The sequence below is a fragment of the Hypomesus nipponensis genome, chromosome 14 (genome assembly GCF_054491055.1).
Source record: "Hypomesus nipponensis isolate SF chromosome 14, ASM5449105v1, whole genome shotgun sequence".
Classification (NCBI taxonomy): domain Eukaryota; kingdom Metazoa; phylum Chordata; class Actinopteri; order Osmeriformes; family Osmeridae; genus Hypomesus; species Hypomesus nipponensis.
This window is the reverse complement of record NC_140374.1, coordinates 3,269,978-3,297,500: the sequence shown is the minus strand read 5'-3', so window position 1 is coordinate 3,297,500 and position 27,523 is coordinate 3,269,978. Positions and strand designations below refer to the sequence as shown.

Sequence of the window (27,523 nt, the reverse complement as noted above, 5' to 3'; positions counted from 1 at the left end):
AGCGGTACAGAAACATGTCTGTGCAGTGTGTGCGTCCTCAGGGGATGCTGTGTCCGAGCCTGTCTCCGTCATTCCCGGGTCCGTCTCTGGTCCCGTGCGCATCCGGACCTCGTCCCGTCCTCCTTCTCATCCTCCTCTGGTTCTCCTCGGGTTCTCCTCGGGTTCTCCTCGTGTTTTCAGGCTTGTTTCTTTCTGAGTCTTGTCCTAAAGCAGACATGGTTACTGCTGGCAGAGAAAGGCTTGATTGTGCAAATGTTGAACTTGCAAACACGTGGCCTCAATACGCCTAGTTATTCTGGTCTCTGTCCCTAAAGTGGAAGAGCAGTATTGATCCTGATTTTCTAGAAACTGCCAAGTCCAGATTAGTAGCAAATCAACAAAGAATATCTTTCCAGATACCCCGAACAATAGACATTGTTCGAGTAAAAGAGAAGCACATGGGAATTATTTGAAAGGTGGTGGACAGTGATGAAAAAATGACTCTGTCATTCAAATTCCACAGCCAGCTGTTTTCCAAAATGAAGAACTTGAACGTTCAGTAATTAACTGAATAACCTTCCTCAGGTCCAGAATAGACACCAGATTCAGAGACGTGCAGTTGGCCTCCCACCGTCTTATGGAACGTTTAGACTGTTAGGACCAAAAGTGGCTTTCAAGTTAAACATGAAATTGGGGGTAAACTTTGGCATTTGAGCAGGATTCTGTGCCCCCCCCCCCGTAGCCCTCTTGGGACAGCACAGATGAAGAAGGTAAACAGAGGTATTTTCCCTCTCTGGGAGGCATGGCTAGTTCCGCCCACACACCCTCTAAATATGTGCTAGTGATGGTACGTACAGTGTTCTCTGGTGTACTTTCTCTCTCCCCCCTCTCTCGGTCAAGACCTCTGTCCTATTTTGATGATCTCTGATCACAAGGGGTCTTTGTTACAGGATTCAACATGCTGAAGCTCTTTAGAATGAGGATACCCAATGGGAAAGGCAGACAGCGTGTTGTTGAGCGAAACGATTGGTGATTGATAGTTAAATACATCTGTCTGTACGTGTCCCAGGGAACGTTAGGCCAGGTGAGTTGCATCCCTGCGTGAACGGCTGTCGCTTCGGGCGGCATGACAACACGACTTTTGCATTCACTCCAACTCCCACAGTGCATCGGTGCGGGGCCTCATTGTTTGGGTCTCCCGGAGGCTCAGCTCACCCACTGGTTCTCCTGTTCGGTCGTTCCTCACCTTCTTGAGCAGAGAGAAAAGGGAGGGGCTGGGGGAGAGATGAAAGGAGTGGAAGAGTATGTGAGAGGGAGGGAAAGAGAGATGAAGGGTTTTGGCAGAGAGAGAGCTGTGGAGAATGTTTATCTACACACAGGGCATGGTCAAAATATACATTCTGATCTAGGATCGTTTTTCTCCTCGTCTTTGGATGTATGAATCTCTTCCAGAGCTATGTGTGTGGAACTCTTCCAGAGCTATTTGTTTATACATTTAGTCATTTAGCTGACGCACTTATCCAGAGCGACTTACAGTAAGTACAGGGACATTCCCCCCGAGGCAAGTAGGGTGAAGTGCCTTGCCCAAGGACACAATGTCACTTGGCACGACCGGGAATCGAACCAACAACCTTCTGATTAATAGTCCGACTCCCTAACCGCTCAGCCATCTGATCCCCCTTTATGTGTGTGTGTGTGTGTGTGTGTGTTTGGGGTGCCGGTAGCCAGCTCTGTCTCAGCTCCCATGCAGGCCTGAACAGTAGCTGGTTTGTGTTATTGAATAATCCCCAATCAGCAAACCTAACCATAGCATAGGCACCCTCTGCACCAGTCGGTGTGCCAGCTTGGCGCGAGGCACAGCCTGCCAGTGTGCTCCCAACAACAGATCTCTGAAACAACACGTCCACTCCCACACGCACGCATCTACACTATGGAGCTGTGAAGCTCTCCCTCACAGACACAAGCAGCAGAGGGAAAACAAAACAAACACAGCGGGATACGGGGACTTTCTCTCTCTCACACACACACACACACACACACAGGCGCACACACACACACACACACACAGGCGCACGCACACACACACACAGGCGCACGCACACACACAGATGCTCATGCACGCTGCATGCATCATTTGAATATAATAGTAGCCTATTGTGGTAGAGATGAAAAATGAGCTGTGGGGATTATTAGCGGAGTCTGCTGAGAGCTCCTCACGGTGGGACAGACTTATCTCATTAGCAGGAGCCTCGACTACAGGCCTGAGAACCCCTGGAAACATTCATTCGCGGGGAGAGCACCTTTTCTACACAGTGGGCTCACACACAATCTGTCTGTCTGTTTCACCGTTGCTGTTTTGGACTTTTCCGAGGATTCGGCACACCCTGTATCTGCATGTCTCACAAAGCGCTTCACTTTCTCCGTCGTGATCCTTCTCTTTTTCTCCTTCTTTCAATCGCTCTCTTTCTTTGTACTTATCTGTAGTCACATCTCCCTCTCTCACACACACACACACACACACACACACACACGCACACACGCACACACCCAGAGCAGCTTCATAACATCTCACACACACACACACTCACACACACACACACACACTCACACACACACACACACACACACACCCAGAGCAGCTTCATAACATTCTTACCATGCGGCCTTTCTCCACCGCCCATGGATATGTGTGGACTGGCAGTTCAAGTGATAGATATGTCTTTTTACAAATGTTCTTTTCTATCAGGCCTGGGAGGCCACTGATTGACAGGGCAGCCTGTCAGGAAAATGATGGATGAGGTTGCTTGAGGAGTCAGGGAAGACATGAGAGCCTGGACTGGAGCTGGGCTGGATCTGGACTGGAGCTGGAGTTGAGTAAGGCTGGATCTGGACTGGAGCTGGAGTTGAGTTGGGCTGGATCTGGACTGGAGCTGGAGTTGAGCTGGGCTGGATCTGGACTGGAGCTGGAGTTGAGTTGGGCTGGATCTGGACTGGAGCTGGAGTTGAGTTGGGCTGGATCTGGACTGGAGCTGGAGTTGAGCTGGGCTGGATCTGGACTGGAGCTGGAGCTGGAGTTGAGTTGGGCTGGATCTGGACTGGAGCTGGAGTTGAGCTGGGCTGGATCTGGACTGGAGCTGGAGTTGAGTTGGACTGGATCTGGACTGGAGCTGGAGTTGAGTTGGGCTGGATCTGGACTGGAGCTGGAGTTGAGTTGGGCTGGATCTGGACTGGAGCTGGAGTTGAGTTGGGCTGGATCTGGACTGGAGCTGGAGTTGAGCTGGGCTGGATCTGGACTGGAGCTGGAGTTGAGTTGGACTGGATCTGGACTGGAGCTGGAGTTGAGTTGGGCTGGATCTGGACTGGAGCTGGAGTTGAGTTGGGCTGGATCTGGACTGGAGCTGGAGTTGAGTTGGGCTGGATCTGGACTGGAGCTGGAGTTGAGCTGGGCTGGATCTATCTGCTCCGTAGGGGGATAGTATAGTTAGCTGGTTGCTAAATCTGGTGCCTGCAAAGTAGAATGAATCATATGCGGAGAAGAGAGTACACACACAAACACACACACACACATAACCGCTCACCCACACGCATACCAGATCCCTCAAAGTAAGGCCTATAAATGTGAGTTAATGGAGCTTAATGGCATCCTGACAGGCTGACGGGCAGAAGGCTGCCTCTGGTGATGATGGAGTCATCCCGTCTCAGAGTGGTCACATGACTTAGAGGAGGGGAAAGTTCATGAATCAGCAGAAATGTGTTATTAAACAGTGACATCAGTTGTGGTGAAACCCCACAACTTGCTGGTTTTCAAAAACATCTCCGGTTTTCCGTGTGATTCTCTGGCGGTCGTCGGAGCGGGACAAATCGCAGGGCCCTGGGAGGAAGCCCTTTCTCTTCAAAGGGCCTGCATCACACTGTTTATTTTCTCTGTCGTTTATCAGCTTCGAAGTGGAAAAATTTGCAGAACTATCAAGCACAATGTCTGTGGATATGGTTTGGGACTGCAGAGAAGGGTGTGTAGGTTCGAGTCTGGGGGGAGGGAGGAATGGGTTTGAGACCCGAGGGCAAAGTATCAGAGTCTAGGTTTTCAGTCTGAGGACAGCTATACTGTTTTAGCATGTTTATGAGGGATGTCCGTCTTTATGGTAGGTGTGTGTGTGTGTGTGAGTTTTAACCTGTGAGTTCATGGCAAACCTTGGTCACACAGTTTGTTTGGGGCTAGATGTGTCTACATGGGTTTTCGGCCCCAGTTTGGTGTCAGTTCTGAATATGAGTGAATCTGAGTTACTAGGGTAATAACTCACTGGGCCGAGAGGTTTCAACACCCAGACATGAAGCCGTTTTCACCCCAGGGGTGTGGGCCGTTAATATGGCTGGGGTCATGACCCTGTCTGCACAATCACTAACACTCATCACTAAATTACCTCAGAAATAATTCCGGTTTTTCTTCATCCATCTATCATGTTTATAGCAGTAAGGAGATTTGTTTTTACGGGAGTGTGGTGTGAATAGCATAGAGCTTTTTTTAATGGTTGTGCGCCTGGGCTTGGGTCTGGGCCAGGGCTTGGGTCTGGGCCTAGGTCTGGGTCTGGGTCTGGGTCTGGGTCTGGGTCTGGGTGTGGGCCTAGGTCTGGGTCTGGGTGTGGAAATCGGTCTTAGGCTGGGTCTGGTTCTGATGTGAACCTCATCAAAAACCCAGTGCTGAGATCCATGTGGGCTCAATAACTAAAGGACTGTTCCATCCAAAAAGAAGCCAGCACAAACAATAAAAGTGTTGTATCTGTGTTGATATCAGTAGGCAGACCTCAAATCCCTTCTGTGGAGGACTAGGGAGAGGACGGGGTGTAAGCGAGGAGAGGCGGTTGGGGATTCTGTGGTGCCTAGTCCCATACCAGTAGTCCTGACCACCGGTATGTCTGCCTCTGTCCCAGGACCCAGTGCTCAGCTCATTTATTCATTTCTGTAAACCAACCATCCACGAGGCACGAGTCATGGAAGGAGAGATGGACGGACGGAGGAGAGACTGGAAGGAGAAGAATCGGGAGGGGCGAGAGCGGGAGTAGAGGGAGGGCTTTTTTTCCTTTCGCCTCAGTCACTATCCCCAATCCTGCTGATTGCTTCCACATTGGGGGTTTTGTGGGAAAGAGTGCCCATGCACCACAGTGCCTGAGTGGTGATAAGGCCCTGGGCTCCTGGCACCCTGCCTCCCCTCTCTGCCTCCTCCTCTTTACCTCCTCTTCCCTGCCTCCCTTCTCTGCCTCCTCCTTACCTCCTCTTCCCTGCCTCCCCTCTCTGCCTCCTCTTCCCTGCCTCCCCTCTCTGCCTCCTCTTCCCTGCCTCCCTCCCCTGCCTCCTCTGCCTCGACATCTTTCCCTTCTCCTTTCTTCCTCTCTCCCTATTCGTCGTCCCCTCTCGTTCGAGACCTCTCTTCCTCTTGACCATCGGATCCTCGCCCCCTCCCTGCGATGCCGCGCCTTCTCTTCCTCACCTCCTTCCTACCTCGTCTTCCTGTCTGGTGTAGATCAGCCTCTGAGGTTTCTCCGTCTCTGATTGGACTGATCCCTCCCTCAGGGTTGTCATTGTCAACAAAGCTGCGGTTTATCCCGAAAGAAGGGGAACCAATATTTCTTGGATGCTACACAGAGTGTCTGTTGTTGTATCCCGAGTACCAGAGAATTACCATGCAAAGATGATCTTGATTTCTGTAAGGTCGTCTTCTTTGGTACTCTCCCTCCCTCGCTCCCACCCGCCCGCCCTCTCCTCCTCCTTTTTCCACTCCTCCATCCACGACTCTCTGTCCGATATCAGCTGCTTGCTATCAAGGCCTCAGTTAAAGTCTTTGACTCATTTTCCAGCAGACTCGTCCTCCAGAGGGTTGCTTTCCTACTTCACTGTGTCTATGTTTTCTAACAGCTGCAACACAATACTCCTGTCTCCCACAATTTCTTCCAGAAATTGGAAGCCGTAGAATTTAGTGTGTGAGAGCAGATTTATAATGGGGCTAATTTTTAAAGTGAGCCATAAACCAAACCAGATTCAACAACAACACCCGCCCCCCCCCCCTTCCCCACTATTTCATTGCTCTTAATTCAATACCACCATAACCTCTGCCTTGGATCACACACCCACTCACACACACCGACCCTTCGCTCACTCACATCACCCCGTGGTCAGAAACCCGTGAGAGAGGCCTCAAAGTTTTTCACCCAAACGCTTCTATCTATGCGTGTTGGTGTGTGTTGGTGTGTGTGTGTGTTTGTTGGTTTACCGTATGAGGAAGGTTTAATACAGAGTGCAGTGGCTGGCAGTAGGACTGTGTGTGTGTGTGTGTGTGTGTGTGTGTGTGTGTGTGTGAAGAGCAGAGCAGAGCCCATAGCAGCAGAACCAGACCCTATGCTCCGGAACGTTCCTGTGCACAGACACAGAACACGCTCCTTCTGACATTTATGAGCAGGTTTGTTACAACTGAGAATCACAACAATCAAGGGACATAGTTAGCACTCAATTAGCCCTGTTAAAACCCTGGGGTACCCCATCCTGTTAGAGGCCTTGTCCATCCGGGATGGAGGTTTAAACACCCCTTCTGGAGAGGGGGGGCGGGCTGTTGGAATGGTTTACCATATGAGCCCCTCTGCAGCCCTGTGTAGGGCCTGTGTCTGGACAGATTCAACGACCCTCTGCATTTCTCTTGATCTATTTTTATGGGAATATTGTTTTGCTCGGCAGCGGAAATACTTGTGTAATGGAGGCAGCATCTGTAGCAGGAAGCCGAAGGAAGTCATGTTTGATTCCGCAAACGCAGGCCCCTTCTTCGCGGTGGCAGGAAAAACATGGCCCCCGTGTTTATGAGCGCCCAGCGGAGAACACGAGCAGGGGTTTCTGACAGGAGAACCGCAAACTGGCACAGCAGTTAGCGGCCCTCCTTCCCCAACCTCTCTCATTCTCCATTTTCCTCTCCCCACCTCTCTTTCCCTCTGTCTTGACATTCGTCTCGAGTGATATCAAACCCAACCGTGGTGATGAACTGAGTTAGAAGCGAGGTAATGAAACTCATTCAGTGTGAATTAAGAGAAGAAAAAAACAGAATGACCTGGACTTGATGTCAAATAGACTGGCTGTTTGGAAAACTTTAATCAAAAGGTCTGCTATAACTCTGTATGCAAAGCCAGAGGCCTCTGTTCTTTGGTATTAAACACATGGAGTTGGTAGTGTATGGTGTTGTGGTTGAAGCCTAGCCAAATGGATGGTTGAGTCAGGGTAAGTTTGGGTTAAGGTCTGGGCCATGGTCAGAGATAGAATCAGGGATAGAGGTATGGGGCTAAGGTCGGGGTCAGGGTCACGGTCGAGGTTTGACAGGCAGCGGTTAGCAGGTTCTGAAATGTTTCGTTAAACCACGGTCAAATACTACGGTGGGCAAGAGAAGCTCCAGCACATGTTGGTATGTGTTTGTGTTCACTTTACTTCCCTTGGTTGACCAACTGACAACAGAGCATTTAGGGGTTCCAAACAGGCAGTTATGGAACCATTGGATGACATCCTAAAATAGCATTAACCAAGCTGCTGTTTGTGAACCCTGCTTTATAGCAACGAGGAATCAAGACCAATCCTAGTTTTAGAAGGACCGCAAAATAGGGCCAGGTAACAGTGAGTGCGCGCGCGCGCGCGTGTGTGGAGGCTACCAGTCCGGAGTGATCGTATCAGTGAATGGAAAAAAAGGCTCCCTCAGATATCCCACAATGCCTTGCCCAAGGCTGTGTTCCCTGCTAGCGTACAGCCTGCTTACCGATGGGGGATGTGGGGAGCTTTAGTCTCCCCACACTGCTGAGCCTGAGATCATGCAGAAGCCCTCGAAGCCTGCTGTCGAAACAAGCTTTCCATCCTCTCAGCACCAGGGGCACGGGGCACTGCCAGTCCCTAGGCCGTCTACACCACAATCTGATGCCTCCTCTTCCTCCAGACCTCCTTCACTCTTCCTCCCTCTCTCACTCTAATCCTCCTCGTAGACACCCTTTAAATTTCCTTTGCTTCTTGGCCTGGTGTCTGTTCCTTTCATTCTTCCCATTTAGCTGTGTGTGTGTGTGTGCGTGTGTGTGTGTGTGTGTGTGTGCGTGTGTGTCCGCTGGCAGGCGGAGCGACCCTAGACGTGATTGATGACTGAACCCCGTATTTTCAATGAAACACACGCGCGTGCGCGCGCACACACACGCAGAGTAAGTGAAATGAGGTTTGAAGCGTATGACTTCATCAGGGCTGCTGGGCTGAGAGTCATCAGAGACGGCAGGTCTCTCTCTCTCTCTCTCTCGGCTCTCCCTCCATGCGTTTTATCCCCCAATGAGGGCTTCCCCCAACCGTGTCACCACGCGGAGACGTCGCCAAGGGACACGTTTCATTGGACGAGCTGAGGCATGGCCGACCGGGTCGTTAAGGAGTGCGGTCATGGATGGTCCCGTCTTGTCTTGCTTTGCCGAGACCACAGGGACAAGTCAATTTGTCCCCGCTGAAAGGGCCCTGTGCTTCGTGGACACGTGCCACCCGTTAGCGCGGTAGCGTCGGCTTGGCAAGGTCGCACGGCGGGACACGCACGCAACCTTGCTTAACCCAGTCTGTTGTGGAGTCTCCGCGTGTCCTCTTTTGGAGTTCCCAAAGGTGCAAAGCGAATGAAATCAGTAGTATTATGATCATTAAAACGTCAGTTCATCTGTGACTTTATCTTCCACCTCCTCCTGTCCTTCGGGCTGTGTAGAGTGTAGAGTGAAATACCTGCCAAACAGCTGCATGTTACGTGCTAATAATGTGCATTTGTTTGTGTGTGTGTGATGTACAGTATGTGTGCATCGTAAATGTGTGTGCGTGCGTGTGATGCTTGTGTACGTCGGCACGGTATGTGTGCGTGTGCACGCTCTCTCAGGCGTGTGTTAATGTGTTAATGGCTCTGCGTCCCAATCAGATAAGCAGTCATGAGGTCTCTCAGGTGTGTGTTTCGCTCCATCACCTGCTCCCAGCCTGCCTCGACAGAGTTCCGGAACGTTCTCGAGTCTCCGGGGGGTTCTATTTCCATGGCGGGTCCTTACGGCCAAACCCCCTGGGAGATGTGGTGCTGCGTTTGATCAGGGCCCGCGCACACTCTGGGACTCTCATCAAACGACCTCTGTCTGAGGAAGCACACTGCTGCTGTATGCGTGTGTGTGTGTGCGCGTGCGTGCGTGCGTGTGAAAGAGAGAAAGAGAGAGTATTATATCCACGTATGGCATGTGAGTTAAAATCCGTGGGTGAACTTTCACCCTGTTCCTGAATGTACATGGAGTGTAGCCATATGTCTGTGCCAGTGAATGGCTTCTGTGTGTGTTTGTGTGTGTGTGTGTGTGTGTGTTAGTCTGCGGCTGTTGTTGCTGTGTCAGGCCTCTCTGTGATCTTACTGCCTCCCACTGAGCTTCGCCGGGCGTGTGTGTGTGTGTCGGGGGCCGGCCGTGGTGGGAAGGGTCGTGTTTACATGCGTGTGTGTGCGGTGGTGGTGTGTGTGTGTGTGGGGGGGGGGAGGAGGGGGGAGAAGGGGGGAGTTACAAGTGTGCGAGAGCATGCAATCTGGATTGGTAAATGTGAAAAACTCAATGCGTGTACACAGGCCACTTGCGCCAGCACATACAGTAACTAGCTAAGTCAGAGGTCCCGGGATCGAGTACCATTGAGGGGAAATAATAAATCACCCAGCCCCCCCCCCCCCCCGTTACATGTTTGTATGACTTGCAGTGTGTGATTCTCTATGCATGTTGCAGTCTCTGGCTGGTGGGGCGGAGCTAGCGTGGTGGCAAGACAGAGCTTGCCATTGGTTGACAGAGGCCGTTGCCTGCTTGACAGAGGACGTTGCAGTCCAGATCAAAGTTCTTTCCAGGGACATTCAAATATGTCTGGGAAGGACCTGACACTGCCATGACTGTGCTAGAGGCCCAGTGAGGATATCTGATAGGGATAGACTGGGGGTGGGCTGGGGTGGGGACAGTGGACGTGGCCCTGGGACTGGGGGGTGGGGCTGGGGTGGGGACAGTGGACGTGGCCCTGGGACTGGAGGGTGGGGCTGGGGTGGGGACAGTGGACGTGGCCCTGAGACCGGGAAAAACCCTCCTCATATTCGACCGGTCAATTTCCCGCTCAAGTCCAGCTCCGACCGCCAGGTTGTCCAGCCATGACGCCGTCTCGCGGCATGTGGACGTGTTGTCGCAGGGAGAGAGCGGGAGAGCCGGCATGAGGACGTGTTGTCGCAGGGAGAGAGCGGGAGAGCCGGCATGAGGACGTGTTGTCGCAGGGAGAGAGCGGGAGAGCCGGGGCCTTCCACATGTTTGCGTTTGATTTGTTTATATACATATATGTGCGGGCGCGCGCGTGTGTGTGTGAAAGGGGGTGTGTGTGAAAGGGTGTTTGTGTGTGTTAGGATTAGGTGACTTTTGCCTTTGACTTTACGGATTAGGAGGAGATCAGTGGAGGATGATTATAATTACAGCAACATGGCACTGCAGACCTCAGAGCAGCGAGCGGAGCAGGTCCTCTTGTTTGTTTAGTCTGAGAGTGCTGGAGGTGTCAGTTTCTCTGCGGCCAGCACATTCCGCACCGACAGGCCGGCCGCCAAAGCAGGTGGACGTCTTTGGGGAAATTCTAGCAGTGATTCCTGCCCAGTTTGGTTGGGACGTTGGTGCGTTTCATCCTGTGGGGTGTGAGCACTCGACGATACGACGTGTGTGTCTACCGAGCGACTCTTTTCGACCCCTCGCGCGCACACGCACGCGCACACACATATATAAGCAAACTTAAACCTCAACTGTGTTGTCGGGTGGACAGAGAGAGAGCGAGAAAGGTGCTGAAAGACATGGATAGATAGCAGAAGGTGAGAGAGATAGACGACTGTCAGATGTTTAAAACAGAAGCTCTCGAGTTCCTGTTTTTCTGACACCGGGCCCTGCCCCCTGACGGATGGGCTCTCCACCAATGGCAGCACAGATTTCAGACCGCTGCGATTAAATCACCTATCAGAGTCACAACAACAAACTGACCTGCCGGATCGTCCATGAACACATAGAAAACATCGTATTTCACACACACACGCGCGCACACACACGCACACAAACAGACACACACACGCGGAAAAGAGAGTTCTAGTAGGATCTGGTAAAGGGAGCTTCCAGATGGCCGTCCATCCCAGTCTCAGGTTACAGGAGCACATTTTCCAAAGCAACATTCTGATCTGCCTGTTTTGAGCTCTCTCCTCATAACCTCCAGGCAACCCCGTCCTGATGCATGAGTACCCCAGCACAGAGTCCGGGGCAGGCCGGGGGTGGGGTGGGGGCGGGGGAGGCAGGGTGGAGGAGGAGGAGGAGGTGGGCAGAATGTTGGTGCCCTATACTTACCTGGACCCTCAAGAAACATGGGGAGGGAGAGGGGGGGGGGCAGGGGAAGGTGGGGACGGGGGGGGGCGGAAGTGATGAAGTCAGCGAGGAGCTGAAAGGGAGAGGGGTGGAGGAGACGGGGGGCGGGGGAGGGGGGCAGTGGTCAGTCAGTCATCAGTGCGTCCTCCTGCAGGGAGAGTGGGGTAATGAGGAGGCTTGTGAAAAGGCAGATGGCGGCGGGGGTCTTTGAAGGGAGAGGGGGCGTGACCCCGGCGCTCGGGTGGGGGTAAGGGGCGACACACGCCATGAAGAGAGCCATTGTCACTGGGAGACACGGCAGCAGAGAGGCCCCTGAGATGACTTAAGCACATGTCCCTCTAGCTAAGGCAGAGCCTCTCTCTCTCTTTATCTCTCTCTCTTTCTCTCTTGCCTTTTAATGTCCCCCCCCCCCACTCACTGAATATCGCTCTTGTTCTCCTTATCTCTTTTCATGTCTCTTTATTTGCCTCTGTAATTTTTTTTCTTCTCTGTTTTTCTTTCTTTCTCTCTCTTACTGTCTCTCTATCTATCTGTCTATCTGTCTGTCTATCTTATTTATCTGTCTTGGTATTTAGGAATTCCTTTCACATGACCGGACACCGTGTCTGTCGTATATTCCTACCATCAGTCCTGTCCATGTTCCCCTAACACCCTGCCACACACACACACTCTGCCACACACACACACACTCTGCCACACACACACACACTCTGCCACACACACACACTCTGCCACACACACTCTGCCCCACACACACACACTCTGCCCCACACACACACACTCTGCCACACACACACACTCTGCCCCACACACACACACTCTGCCACACACACATACTCTGCCACACACACACACACTCTGCCACACACACACTATGCCCCACACACACACTCTGCCACACACACACACACCCTGCCACACACACTGTGCCCCACACACACACACTCTGCCACACACACTCTGCCCCACACACACACACTCTGCCCCACACACACACACTCTGCCACACACACACACACCCTGCCCCACACACACACACTCTGCCACACACACACACTCTGCCACACACACACTATGCCCCACACACACACTCTGCCACACACACACACACCCTGCCACACACACTGTGCCCCACACACACACACTCTGCCACACACACTCTGCCCCACACACACACACTCTGCCCCACACACACACACTATGCCCCACACACACACTCTGCCACACACACACACACCCTGCCACACACACTGTGCCCCACACACACACACTCTGCCACACACACTCTGCCCCACACACACACACACTCTGCCCCTCCCACACACTCACATGGCAGGGACACTAGAGGAGATTACTCTGTCTCTGGCTCTATACTTAGAGTGGGGAGGCTCTGTCTATGCTATTTGCATGCAGGACAAGTCATTGCTCAGGTGTGACCTTCCCTTGACCTCTAAGGACACACAAGTGAGCACACGCACACAGACACACGAGCTGCCTCCCTCACAGTCAACTTCAGTTGGACCGGCCTGGGACCTGTGTGTTGTGTATCCCTCCGCCCTGCCTAAAGTCGGTCGCTCTCGTCAAGGTCCCAGGCCTTGCCCAGGTAAGGGAAGGAGGGGATTAGGGAAGGGCCCTGCTGGTAGCTGCAGGTCTGGATGTGTGTGTGTTATTGTCCGTCTCCTAATTGACGCCTCAAGCTCATCAGACTGATATGTCCATACGTGCAAAACATGAAATCCATGTCACTGACGAGGCGAACGAGTGAGCCGCGGGGATGGCTGTGGTGCATACCTCCACACTCCGTCTCAACGCTCAGCGTTGATCTCGCGCCCCAAACTCTTTTAGGAGAGATGCTACCTGTTTTAGCGTCGCTAAAGGGGTAGGGCTGTCCTGAGCTGCACTCCGCATCTACGTACACACACACACACACACACATTCATACAGTTGGTGAAGTCAGGTGAAGGAGCGTTCCAGCGTTGGTTTTATTGCCAAAAACAGGACGATTAGCTCGACCGAGAGCCAGTCTGTTCCATCTGTAGGCTTGACAACACAGAGGAAAAAATACTCGCACACTCTCTCTCTCTCTTTCTCTTTTCTAGGTCGATTTCCTCCACACACACTACTGGCTCCATTGAGCTAATCATGAATGTCCTTTTAATGGTGTGGATGGTTACTCCGCAGAGCGGCTCTGTTCTGTTCGCTCCCGGGGTTTATTTGAACAGGGCCGAGTGAAAACAGTTCCTGTCTGTGCGCTGGGTTTTCTCATCAGGCCGACCGGCAGAGGACATGAGGTCCTACGGCTCCTGTTTGTTGGTGTTTGCGGAGCTGAAGGGCAGAAATCCACGGTTAACACTGGCTGTCTACACACAGTGGCTAATGAAGTGTAAGTGTGTGTGCGCGCGCCGTACGTGCGAGTGCACGCGCGCTTGTGTTTTGGGTTTCCCTCCTCTCTCTCTCTCTCTCTCTCTCTCTCTCTCTCTCTCTCTCTCCATCTCTCGTTCTATCCATAGAATTCTCCTCTGTCAGTCTTTCTACAATCATGACTAATATACCCTCTTTTTAAGGTTTCCTTTTAGGCATCCCTTCTCATTCTCATTTGTTCGTAACCTTTCCTTTCTTGCTCTTTTCTGCTTTCACGGGTCTGAATTCCTGGCCGTTAGACCCTTTCAGTTTGATCATCTGAGAAACGCCTTTGAGCCTGGAACTGGTGTGGCGAGCGAAGCCGCTCGGAAAATGACACGGCGCGCCACGAAAAACAAGGAATATAAAATACACACGCAGGCAGTCTTTCGGTTGGATTTTTTATTTCTCCTTTTGACTCCATTGCTTTTATTCTCTCTCTTCTCACACACGTTCCTGGCTATAGGTTTCGACGTCTGCCTGGAACAGATGTTGTGCTTGGATTGCGGTGCCATTGTTCTGTTTTGCATCCGTGAGTGTGCGTGTGTGTGTGTGCCTGCGCGTGTGTGTGTGTGCGCACGTGTGTGTGTGTATGTGTAGAGGTATATGCAGTGTTGGCGTCAGGGTCAAGGCTCTACCCCACGGTTTCCCCTGCTGGGGAGTGAGAGCGCTGGGCAGAGCGGAGAGGTGGAGGAGGGGGAGGGTGATTGGGTTCATTTTAATCCCAGGATCCTCAGAGGATCACTGTGTGATTTATCATCAGCAGATAAGCGAATGATAGTCATCTGCGGCTCTTCGCTCTGATCCAGCAGAACCCCTCAGCCAGAGCAGCGAGGCACTCAAACATACATTCCTCTCTGTCTCTGCTCCCTACCGGAGGGGAGGAAGAAGGGGAGGAGGGGGAGGTGAGAGGAGAGGGAGGTGAGAGGAGGGGAGGAGAGAGGAGGGGAGGAGAGGGAGGTGAGGGGAGGGGAGGAGAGGGAGGTGAGAGGAGAGGGAGGTGAGAGGAGAGGGAGGTGAGAGGAGGGGAGGAGAGACAGGAAGGGAAAGACGGACATGGAAAGTGGAGACAGGAAACGGATTTAGGATAGATAGAGACAGATAAGTGAAGATGTGAAGTAGTCAAATTAAGAGTCTCTCTCTCTCTCTTTCTCAGGGTGAATGACTTCCTGTGGTGTGTGTTCCCACCTTGGAGAGCCTGACAGCATCCCCACTGTGAGAGACGACTGCGTGTGATACTCACCAGGTATTACCACAAGAAAATAAACCTGCTCAGTTACCACCTAAGAACCCGTAACCTCCTTGTGTGTGTGTGTGTGTGTGTGTGTGTGTGTGTGAGAGAGGATGGCAAAGTGCTGTTCCAGTGGCCTAATTACACCTAATAGTGGGTGTGGTAATAAGACAGTGGCTGTGAAAACAGCTGAGATCACCACAGCTGATACACACACACACACACACACACACATCTTGAAGCAATCGAGTTGTCCCAGTGAAAACACTTTTCCTCAGCTGGTAACTCTCTACCCAGGCTGCTCTACAGTAGTTGCTCTGTCTCTACCAAGGCTGCTCTACAGTAGTTGCTCTGTCTCTACCCAGCCTGCTCTAGGTGTCTCCTGTAGCGGGGTTTGCTCGTTTAAGATAGAAATACTTCATTTATAATAAAGTGCCCATTCTGGGCACCACCTCAGAATGTGTTCAAAGGGGCTGAGGAAACCTAGTTTAATAATAGCCTTTGTAATAATCAGTAGGCTATAATCGTAAGGAATACATTTGTTCAAAGTGTAGAGCAGATCAAATAACATGAGGGATCAGAGTACGCCAGTTAAAATTAAACACAATGATTTATTGGAATAAATGGAAATATAATGAACAGTAATGGAAATATGTTATTGGCTTTAGTAAGAGTTTGATGGGCTAACACACAAAACAAAACATACAATGGGTCAGATGGAAAGAGGGGGAGGAGAAAGAATCAAGGCCTTTGTCTAACGGGAATGTCTAGTGGTAAACTAACGCAGCTAGCTTTTATGTATATGTCTAATCAGGGGCGTTTCTACACGGGGGCCTACAGGGGCCAGTGCCCCTGTAAAAATGTCCCTGGCCCCCCCTGTGGCCACCCTGAGCTGACTTGTTTTTTTTTTTACACGTTTTTCTTCTTCAATAGTCATCATGAACCGAGGAAGGGACATTGCAGCCTTTTTTGCCCCAGTAAATAAAGTCAGAGAAACATATCAAGGTATCTAGAGAGCTGACGAGCTGGAAGAGGGAGAGCCAGAGCATTTTGTATGATTTTATTGTAAATCAAATTTCTTTAATGTTTAAATATAATTTGTTTCCGTTTTGTTAATGTGCCCCTCTGATTAAACACTGCCCCCCCCGTTGGCCCCCCCAGTAAAATTAGTCTAGAACCGCCACTGGGTCTAATCAAAACACACCAAGGGCCCGATCTTGCACCCTGTGCAATTGACTTAGTCAACGACGCAAGTGTCATTACTAGTTTTCACTCGACGCAAAGCCGACTTTTCCCTCCACGGACGCACATCGAAATGACTTTGAGCTCCCGTGGGAGGTTCAGCGAAAAAGGAGGCGTGTTCCAACCAAGCGAGAGTCACGCCCACAAAGTTACTTGCGCTTTGCGTTGTGATACTTCCGTCTCAGATCGTCAAAATAGGGCCCACAATATCAATGACTTCATGTCAATGTTACAAGTAAGAAATACAGCTAGTCGCATTTACGTTTGCCGGTGTGTTGAAGTTGTGGGTCGAAAGTAGAGTCTGTTTAAATCTTGGCTGTAGTAAACAAATCCAATCAAAAGGTTCTTTTGTGAAAGTTTTTCTTTTAATCCGCGGTGAGCCTGTGAATAGTGTTTGGTTACTTCTGCAGAATCGTCCTTCTGCAGAAGTGTTGCAATTACTAAAATGTTGAATTCCAGGACCTTGGCAAGATCCTTCTTGGAGGCCTATCTGTTGTCTGGACTTGCTGCATCAATGGACTCAGCGAGTGATTATTTGTTGTTGGTGTTAAGAAGCAGAATAAAGGGGAAGTGCCTTGTGGCAGGTAAAACCTGCCAGTTCATCGGTCAGGTCCTTGGCCTGGGAGTTGTTCAAACTGGTTCACAGATAGGTGTGAAGAGGCTGTTACTTTTGGATGGTGTCCTTAAAATGTTCATACCTTGCATATACTTCATAATATATCTACACAGCATTTATAAATGGTTTGGTACTTAGATTAAAATAATTTTGATATCAAGGTTGACTGACTTATCATAACAGGAAAGGAAGTTACATTAAAACCTCAAATTACATCAACACAGCATTAAAGGGAAAGCATACATTGTCACACACAAATTCCAATAATCTTTCTAGTGTCCACAAACAGTATTGTCTTTGAGAGATGTCTGTAAATCCATTCAATGTCTGTTTTGGATGAATCCTTTGTTTGGATGAATCATCCAGAAAGATAGTGGATACATTGTATGAGGCATCATATAATGCAAAGTGGGGGTTCTTGTGCTCACGTAGGTCTGCAGTACCGTGTCTTACTGAGGTGATTAGAAATGGCCGTGTTGAAGGGTTGACTCTGTCCTACACTCGACCCCAGTCTGCTCTGTCTGCAGTCTGTTTTTCTGAGACCGGTGAATAATGTCCGCTTTGCTGCCCTCCCCTCACATATTTGACTAAACCCGTTTACTAAATGTAGCCAGCGTTCCTTCGTAAACGTCGAACCTCGTCACACACACACACACACACACACACACACACACACACACTGCGTTTCAGTGGCGGCAGGGCCAAAACACGGCCAGCCTATCAGACGCTCTGGAGTGCCGTGCCGTAACTCCTCTCCTCTGGGTCTGTGTCCGCGTTGTTTACGATATCGCTTTCTTGGAACGATAGCCTTTTTCGACAAGACGGAACATTATATTGGGTCTCGGAGGTGCAGTACATATCGAAGGCAGGAATGAACTCTCCTGCTGAACAGCAGGGCTCGCATGTGCTGTATAGAAACATCCTTACGGCCACATATCAACATCAAATACCCCAGCATCTGGATCCAGGGCATGCTTTCAATTGTTTTGGGGGTTTCGTTTGATTTGATTTCTGGGGCCAGGGGCTGAAGGGGGTTTGGAGGCTGGGCCGGCAGCCATACTTCCTGGTTACTGACCTCTCAGAGCCCCTGTGCTCCACAGCTGATCTCAGAGGCCAGAAGACGGCGCAAGACGTGGGTTCTGGAGGAACAATTTATAGACACTGTGGGGCGCTCCGTCTGTGTGCTGTTCTGTCAACAGATACAGTTCTGGGTACGCTTGTGGGATTTTAGCTGGGTTGTTTGCGATTGGTCACAGTTGATAGGTCAACTGTATTTCTGCACCCCCCTCCCCAGCTCCTTCCATTTGGCTCAGAAGAGAGGCTTAGATAGATGGCGCGTTTTAAGTGGGTACTTTTATAGAGAGGCGTATTTATAAGTCTCCAGTAGCCAGCGCGAGTCTAATCCGTTTATGAAGCCCTCAAATGGGGTGTTTCAGTATTGTATTGTTGCCTGTTATGGCTCCTGGCCCAGCCATGGTATTAATAAGTGGGACCAATATTTCCCCACTCATGGTGTTGGAGCAAAGGGTCCTCAGAGCCCCCTAAACCAAGGAGGAGGATGTGGGGTGGGGGTGTTGCTGCGGAGAGGAGACTGTCAGGGCCCTGGGAACATGCGTTAGCCTCACCACAGGGGAAACCTCCACCCCCCCACCACCCCCCCCCCTCCTCTGTCTCTCTCCCATCGGCCCACTGTCTCTCTCTCTCTTTCCGTTACTCTCCCTTTCCCCGTTCTCTCGTGACTAAAGCGTGACGGCGTTGCCAGACCCCCCCCCCCCCCCCTCCAGGTTGCTGTACAGCAGGCCTGCCATACGGAGTACCATATGACCATGATCTCAAAGCTCCATAATGTGAACATTCTGTATTAGCCTCACATAAAACAATAGCTGTTGGAGGTTCGTTCTAATGGATCTGGTTGGCTGTCGAACCAGGCCCGACTGGGAGAGCCCCTCCACGTGGGTCTTAAACAATACCACCTCAGAAACTCTCTCCAAAAGTGCTTTACTACCAGGCTAGGTGGGGGGGAAAAAGGCTTGGTGGGGGGGGGAAACATCTTTAGTGAAAAATTTGTATGGGTTGAGAAAGTCCATTGGTAAGATGGACGTTCCCTCCGCAGCGTGGACTTAACAGCGTCTATGATCAGAGTTAACAGCCCCTCTTAGCCCCCGAGGCGTGGGATGCCATGGGCTCCCACTCTCTGGGACACCAGCCTATCTGTCCATGAAACAGTGGAATTGCTGCCATTACTGCGGAGCCCACTTGCTGCTTCGCTGTGAAGAATTAGAACCATTATCCCAAGCTCTAACTCTCCACCCTGTCAACTTTAAAAAATGTGCTTAACCATATGACTCTTCGTTGTGAGGACTGTGTAAGTGCCCTCCGTCATTCCACGCACGCACACACACACGCACACACACACACACACACACACACACACACACACGCACACACACACACACCCCTGAGCTCAATGCATTTTTAAGTTCATTGAGCACAGGAAAGCCCCAGGCTGAAATGGACTGTGTAGCTATACCATATGCAGACACACACACACCCACCCACCAGGGGAGTAACTTTATAAGGTTTAATTACCCTTGCTAATGATCATGTTACATGTGATGGAGAGCGTAAGGATGGTTAGCCCATTAGTGAGTGCTAGCTCTCGGAGAGAGCAGAGGAGAGACCACCAGGGACGCCTACCAAAGCAGAGCTCTCCACGCTCGACAGACAGCGAGGACGGAAATACCATTTCCTGCTCTTCCCCTCCGCCCCCGCTCCGCGTCCTCCATCACAGGCTCCGTGTCCTGACCCTGCGGCCCGTCCAGGTAACCCGGGCACCCCCCTAGACCTCTGCCTTGGCCAGCGCCGCTCGGAAAGGGCCGAGGCGGCGCTTAAACAAAGCAGATGTTGTTGTGGTTGTTGTTGTTGTTGCGCAATCAGCGGTGAGGGGGCGGGGAGAGGGAGGGAGGGGGTGGGAAGGGAGGCATTTGGGGAAGGGACGACACATGTCTGGAACCGGTCCGTTTGGAATCGGCCCGCGCCCGCGCACACGCACAGCCTCACGCGAGCCGGCGTGTACCGTACACGCGCGGTCATATAGCTGACGGGGGGAGCTGGCGCGGCGCGGATGTCTTGATGGATCCCATGGGGGTCTGTCGATACGCCACTGCATGCTGGGAAAGGAAGTCTTGATCGGGGCCAGAGAGGGGGTGGACACTGGTGGAGAGGGACGGGGAAATGGAGGGGAGAGGAGACAGACAGACAGGTAGAGTCCGAGGCCTTCTCTGCTACAGTCAGACAGGCGAACAGGTGGACGGGCAGGAACACAAGCCTCTTTGTCTCAGCTTTAATCAGGCAGGCAGGTGTACTCCCTTTCTATCCCTCCCTCCCTCTCCCTCTCTCCTTGTACCCTCGCCGTGAACGAGGGAGAGATGGAGAGAACGAGAGGGCACATGTGCGAGAGAAGACCGGGAGCCAGACAGTGAGAGGGAGGGATCCGAACAGAGAGAAGAGAGCGAGGATGAGGGAGCGAGGGCAGAGTGAATTGGGCAGAGAGATGTGTGTATAGATAGAGTGTGCTTTAAGCAGGCTGGCTCCACTGGGCCTGGTCCAGGTTGGTATAAATCTGTCAGCGGTGCCGATGAGGCTACAGATCCAGGTTATAGGGCGACTTGACTCCCCTGCTCCCCTAAGCTCCCAGCTGGGCTGGAAGTCTTCCAAGACCTCTGTATGCTATGTCCTGGACCCTGGCCAGGTCCTCAGGCCGCCCCCCTGCCCCTCCTGTGTCCTCTCACTGCCCCTACCGGGCGGACATGCTCCTGGCACTGGGCCGCCATGCACTCTCCTTCGTCCTGCTCCTCCTCCTGCTCCTCCTTCTCTTCCTGCTCTCCTCCTGCTCTCCTCCTCCTCCTCCTCCTCCTCTCCTCCCCCTCCTGCTCTCCTCCTCCCCCTCCTGCTCTCCTCCTGCTCCTTCTCCTCCTGCTCTCCTCCTGCTCTCCTCCTGCTCTCCTCCTGCTCCTCCTCCTCCTCTCCTCCCCCTCCTGCTCTCCTCCTCCCCCTCCTGCTCTCCTCCTGCTCCTTCTCCTCCTGCTCTCCTCCTCCTCCTCCTGCTCTCCTCCTGCTCTCCTCCTGCTCTCCTCCTGCTCTCCTCCTGCTCTCCTCCTCCTCCTCCTCCTCCTCCTCTCCTCCCCCTCCTGCTCTCCTCCTCCCCCTCCTGCTCTCCTCCTGCTCCTTCTCCTCCTGCTCTCCTCCTCCTCCTCCTGCTCTCCTCCTGCTCTCCTCCTGCTCTCCTCCTGCTCTCCTCCTGCTCCTCCTCCTGCTCTCCTCTTGCTCTCCTCCTGCTCTCCTCCTGCTCTCCTCCTCCTCCTCCTCCTCCTCTCCTCCCCCTCCTGCTCTCCTCCTCCCCCTCCTGCTCTCCTCCTGCTCCTTCTCCTCCTGCTCTCCTCCTCCCCCTCCTGCTCTCCTCCTGCTCCTTCTCCTCCTGCTCTCCTCCTCCTCCTCCTGCTCTCCTCCTGCTCTCCTCCTCCCCCTCCTGCTCTCCTCCTGCTCTCCTCCTGCTCTCCTCCTCCTCCTCCTGCTCTCCTCCTGCTCTCCTCCTGCTCCTCCTCCTGCTCTCCTCTTGCTCTCCTCCTGCTCCCCTCCTGCTCTCCTCCTCCCCCTCCTGCTCTCCTCCTGCTCCTCCCCCTCCTGCTCTCCTCCTGCTCTCCTCCTGCTCTCTTCCTGCTCTCCTCCTCCTCCTCCTGCTCTCCTCCTGCTCTCCTCCTCCTCCTCCTGCTCTCCTCCTGCTCTCCTCCTCCTCCTCCTGCTCTCCTCCTGCTCCCATCCTGCTCTCCTCCTCCTCCTCCTCCTGCCCCTCTACATGCCTCCGTCCTCTCTCCCACTGTTCCTCAGCTACAGCGGTGGCTTACATGACAGAGCTCTCTCAACTGTAAAGAGATATATTTTCGGCATGTTCATCCTTTTAGACAGTGATGGTTAAGTGTGACAGGAAAGGCTGGGGAGAGAGAGAGAGAGAGAGAGAGAGAGAGAGAGAGAGGGGGGGGGGAAGACATGCAAAGGGCCCAGGCCAGATTCAAACCCAGGTCGCTGTGGTGAGGCTCGCTCGAGCCCCTGGGACGCCCTTCTCTCAAACCCATTTAATCACTAGCGTCTCTCTCCCCCCCCCCCCTCCTCTTTGCTTACTCTCTTCCGCCCCCACCCTCTCCCACTCTCTCTACCTCTTTGTCTTTCCTCAATATGGGATCAGCTCTAATAATGAGTTGCAGATTGACGTTCAGTGCACAGTCATAATGATTCAAGTGATCTACGGGTGTATCTGTAATGAGTTCTGGAGTGCCACATCTGTGGGCCAGGTCACTGAGAGGCAAAATATCTGGCCAAGGAGAGAGAGAAGGGAGCCAAAGAGAACAATATGAGAGGGAAAGAGAGACAGGGAGAGAGAGACAGAGAACTGGGCTGTGTGTGTCCAGTCCAGCAAAGTGCATGTGACCAGCAGTGTATCTAGTGAGCCTCAACAATAATCTCTCACACACACGTATTGTTTCCTTGCACAGTCCCCCTAGCCAGCACCGTCTGTGGTTCAGGTACCTGGGATCTAACTCTGGGGACGGATGGTTCGTGAGTGGGTCTGGCTGTGGCAGGGTCTGTGGGGCAGCCCTGGGAATATTACTGTCTTAATGGTCGGGCTGTGGGCCGACAGACTTTGTGTTCTGGTGGTGAGCAGGCCATGGTCCTCAAGGCTGACCCTTTGCTATGTTCGTCTGCCATCTTACATTACATTTAGTTATTGAGCAGACGCTCTTATCCAGAGCGACTTACAGTTAGTACAGGGACATTCCCCCCGAGGCAAGTAGGGTGAAGTGCCTTGCCCAAGGACACAACATCATTTGGCACAGCGGGGAATCGATCCGGCAACCTTCTGATTACAAGCCCGACTCCCTCACCGCTCAGCCATCTGACTCCCTCTTCTCTCACGCGGAGACAGACGGCCGGCTCAGCTGAGTGGCGGGGAGCAGCCTGTGTCGAGGCACAGCCCATCAGCCTCTGTGCTGTAGTGGGACGACGGCTCAGCACTTGGGTGCACACACATGCACTCACACACACACATTCGTTTTTTAGCTGATGCTGGAAAACCGCCGGGAGCGCGCTCGCGGGCGCCTGGAGGAAAACATCTCGTGTTCGCCCATGAGTGAGACACTTACCTCGCATCTCGATGGTGGTTTCTGTGGTGTTGGGGGGGGGGGGGTGGGAGTAGGAGGAGGAGGAACAGGAGGTGGTGGAGAGGAGGAGGAGAGGAGAGGTGAAGGACGGGAGCAGGGGAGGAGAGGAGGAAAGAGGCTCCAAGCTGTCAGAAGAGAGCTGTTAGGGGTGTTTCTCAACGTATTCTCAACGTGTATTTTTAGCTGTGTTCAGATCTACTGATGTGTGACACCTTCTCAGGTTCCTACACAGCATATAGACACACCCGCGCACACACACACACACACGCACACACACACACACTCACTCAAGTCCTTCTGGAAAAGCCATCGGCCAGGCAAGGGCTCCACTACAGGCACTTCTCTGCGTGTTTTGGCTCAGAGTTCCTTCCAGTGTGGGAATCCTTACCACTGAACGCAATGCAAACCCCCCCCCCTCCCCCTTCTTCCATAATTCATGGACGGGGGGTCGATGGACGAGTAGGTCTCCTTGTCTCCTTTGATGCTGGTTATCAGTCGAGACCAGGTGAGAGATGACAGATCCTCGCCACGCTGTCATGACCAGGAGGGGGGTGGGGGGGGATCACTTCTGTGGGTTTCCAGTTCCTCTCCGTGGGCGCGTGCCAGGGACAAATGTTTGCGCCTTCTCAATATCCCATCTACCCAGCCTTCTCCAGTCTTTTCACGACGAGCCCGTCGTTACTAAGAAAACAAGGCAAGGAAAAATCCTTCCATATTACTATACTACAGTTGCAAACACAACAAAATGGTGAGGTGTGCAAGGCCAAGCCTTCCTGCCATGATCTGTCAATGAAGAGATAATGCTGGAGGATTACCTTTGGCTTCGCACTCCGATTACAAGCTACAGGACTTTCTCCATAAACACAATCAGCCTATTGATTCAGACCTGGGCTCGGGCTGTGCAACTCCAAGTCATCAGTCATTGTTGTCAGGAGTGTGTATGAGCCGGGACTGCATCATAAACGCTCCTAAGCTAATTACATTCTGGCCCGAATGGGACATTTGATCTGCGTATTTGAATTGGTCAAATCTATGTCCGACAGTTACTTGGCACTGTAACTGTTAAACGTCTACACTACTAGTCCTTGCTGCTCTTACTTCTGGTAAATGAATACATGTAATATAAATATACATTTCACTGGTGTTCACAACCCGTCAGAAAGGCAATGCTTGATCAAGGGCATCACTCAACCTCTGAAAATCTCAGTAGGTACGGTGTGTGGGGGCCTACGTGCACGTACAAGTCCTTCGAGCATTATTTAACCCCTTTGACAAACGGAACGCCCTCATTTTTTTCTTTGGAAACTTGGTTTGTTTACATGGTAAATCTGCATGACCTGACTTCTTGCTTCTCTCTGCCAGATAGCTTTACCTCCACCCTGGCATGGCTGTGTTCCCCCTCTCCTTCCTCCTCCCTCTCCTTCCTCCTCCCGGACCATGTAGGTCACGTCAAGGTTGCCGCGGCCACAGATTTACTATGCGAGCAAGCCTCACAGAACACCTTTTCTTCCTCTGTGAACATGTCTGACATTTCACACAGCCAAGCAGCATAGCAGTCTTGTTGATCAGAAAGGAGAAGAGGAACTGTGTGTGGAGACGATGAGGCAAAAGGAGTTTTAACAGAGTTTGGTCCCTGGGAGAGTTACGCAGGCTATGGTAGTGGTATGTGTGTGTGGGGGGAGGGGAGGGGGGGGAGTGCTAGCAGGGGTCACAAACATTCTGATGTTCAGTGGAACAGTTTAGTGCGTGGCAAGATAAATCACGGTTTCCTCCAGAGTAACCCCACTATCAAGCACGGACGGAGCGTGGAGACTGTGAGAAGCGTCTGGAAAATGAGAGTGAGGCATGATGAGAGAAGAGAGGGGTGAGAGAAATTGTGGGGGAGGGATAAAGATATACTACACTTGTGTACTTGAGTGTACTAGAATTTGGAGGGGGGATGAGGGGAGAGAGAGGAAGGATGGGGGGGGGGAGGGGGGGAGAGAGAATTTGTGAGGTTGAGAGACAGAAAGTAGAAAGGAGGGCAGCTGCAGTGTGTTACTCTGCAATCAAATCTATTTGATGGCCCCTCCACCCCAGTCCCAGCTGGGAAACTATTCTTAATTTTCCTCTGGCCGAAGCCCCCTTAGCATGCAAAGTAGCTGCAGTGTGGGAGTGTACACTCTTCCAATTATTCAGATTCAGATATTTGTGGTTTGGGGAAGAACCAGATCCTGATGTAGCTGCACGGTGTTTCCTTTGTTCATTTTGACTTTTGTTCATTTTGAAGTGGAACTTTGTTCATGGACTTTGGTTCATTTTGCAGCTGTCTGTCCAGGTGTCATTGACATTTTGAGGTACAGTACCTGCAGCTGAGTGGATGGTTAAGAAACGGACTGAGGCTTCTTAGTGAGGATGCCACTGCATAAGGGCATGTTCTGTGGAGTCGGACGTTTGTCTTGAACAGTTGTACAGTAAATCAAAACAACAGTAAATCAATTATTGGGAATCAATTTCACATTGTTGAGGGTAGTTACCTAAGACTAAACCTCATGTCTAATTTAAGAAATATGGATGCTGATGTTGGATTATTATACCAAAAACAGCATAGGTTTTGCATATTTTTGAATAGATTACAATCTTTATATAGATGAAACTCTCTGAATCATTGCTGTTCTAACCTTTGGAGAACAACTTTAAGCTTTAGCAATATTTCCCTCATTGAAAAGTTACATGAAATGGTCTGTTTAACGAAAGCAATCATTGCACAGTTCAGGCCATTACAACTTGTTCATTTTGGCCTGGTGGTGAGGTCCCTGGCCAGTGGAGTTCCCAATGCCTTCAGCCACAGTATTTCACTTCTCCTATAGCGTGGTTCAGCCTGAGTGTTGATGCCGCTCTACAAGCCGCTCTACAAGCCGCTCTACAAGCCGCTCTACAAGCCGCTCTACAAGCCGCTCTACACACCGCTCTACAAGCCGCTCTACAGGCTGCTCTACAAGCCGCTCTACAGGCCGCTTTACAAGCCGCTCTACAAGCCGCTCTACAAGCCGCTCTACACACCACTCTACAAGCCGCTCTACAAGCCGCTCTACAGGCCGCTCTACAAGCTGCTCTACAAGCCGCTCTACAGGCCGCTCTACAAGCCGCTCTACAAGCCGCTCTACAGGCCGCTCTACAAGCCGCTCTACAAGCCGCTCTACACACCACTCTACAAGCCGCTCTACAAGCCGCTCTACAGGCCGCTCTACAAGCCGCTCTACAAGCCGCTCTACAGGCCGCTCTACAAGCCGCTCTACACACCACTCTACAAGCCGCTCTACAAGCCGCTCTACAGGCCGCTCTACAAGCCGCTCTACAAGCCGCTCTACACACCACTCTACAAGCCGCTCTACAAGCCGCTCTACAGGCCGCTCTACACACCACTCTACAAGCCGCTCTACAAGCCGCTCTACAGGCCGCTCTACAGGCCGCTCTACAGGCTGCTCTACAAGCTGCTCTACAGGCCGCTCTACAAGCCGCTCTACAAGCCGCTCTACACACCACTCTACAAGCCGCTCTACACACCGCTCTACACACCACTCTACAAGCCGCTCTACACACCACTCTACACACCACTCTACAAGCCGCTCTACAAGCCGCTCTACAAGCCGCTCTACAAGCCGCTCTACAAGCCGCTCTACAGGCCGCTCTACAAGCCGCTCTACAAGCCGCTCTACACACCACTCTACAAGCCGCTCTACACACCACTCTACAAGCCGCTCTACAAGCCGCTCTACAAGCCGCTCTACAAGCCGCTCTACACACCACTCTACAAGCCGCTCTACAAGCCGCTCTACACACCACTCTACAAGCCGCTCTACAAGCCGCTCTACAAGCCGCTCCACAGGCCGCTCCACAGGCCGCTCTGGTGTGCTTGTGCAGCAGCTTCTCTCCCCCCCCGGGACCTGCGCGCCGCAGATCATGTATGACCGCAGCTCTGTATTTATGACTGTTACTTAACATCCTGATGGAAGCCCCGGGAGTGGAGCAGGGAACCCAGGGCCCAGGACCCCAGGGCCCCCCCAGGGCCCACGGACCCAGGGCCTGGCGTTTATTGAGTCGGTAAAGAAAACACGCTGGAATGCTCCAGTCCCTTGAATGATATCCAGGCTCTTCTACCGGAGCGAAGACAAAATACGGAAGGCTCCCTGACGGCTTTTGATTAGCAGATATCCCAAAACAGAGAGCAGCGTTTGCACCTTGGAGCTACTGACTCAAGCCCAGGTTTGCAGACCGTTTGGCTTAATAAGTTAAATGTTGTCCTCATTGATCGTATTTGACATTTATTTGAAGAGCAATGCCGTAGTATCACCCTTGACACAAGTTCATTTGCATGAAAAGCCTTAAGGGCCCAACACGCTTCTTACTTCTCTGTCAAACAACCCCACCATATAGCTGAGGTATTTTG

At 52.0% G+C, this 27,523-nt stretch overlaps 1 protein-coding gene across 1 annotated transcript in view; it reads left to right on the top strand.

Annotated features, from left to right (window-relative positions):
- The window catches only part of znf469 (zinc finger protein 469), a 163,206-nt gene that overhangs the window by 48,840 nt on the left and 86,843 nt on the right, over nt 1-27,523 (top strand). Inside the window, exon 3 of the mRNA XM_084672391.1 lies at nt 14,947-15,036. The gene's annotated coding sequence lies outside the window, so the exon portion shown is untranslated. The remainder of the gene's footprint in view (nt 1-14,946; nt 15,037-27,523) is intronic.